The following is a 373-nucleotide window of genomic DNA, read 5'->3' on the forward strand; positions in this document are numbered from 1 at the left end:
CTAGATAAACAATTTTCTACGTAATCAAAAAGGAATCCCCCCCCCCACCTCTCCCGAAATATTCCCACAAAACCGTACCCGAGAGAAAAGAAATTTTCAAATTCCATCCCCACCAGTATGAAAATCTAGACACGAACTTGCCGCATATACATAAAAAAAAATGTGGATTTCGGTTATTCTTTGGTTTGGTGGTCCGTACGCCGTTATCCAGATTACTTAGGTTTTTAAATATTTTCGTTATTGGAATCCTTGAAATATACGCGAAAGGTACATCGTGGTTTATGGTGGAAATACGTTTTATTGCATCTGTCAAGCGGTGGAAGCATAATGTGCTTTTATATTGGTACTGTTGATGCATCTCTGTCTTTATATA

This window comes from Penaeus monodon, chromosome 30 (assembly GCF_015228065.2).
Source record: "Penaeus monodon isolate SGIC_2016 chromosome 30, NSTDA_Pmon_1, whole genome shotgun sequence".
In the NCBI taxonomy this organism is placed as follows: domain Eukaryota; kingdom Metazoa; phylum Arthropoda; class Malacostraca; order Decapoda; family Penaeidae; genus Penaeus; species Penaeus monodon.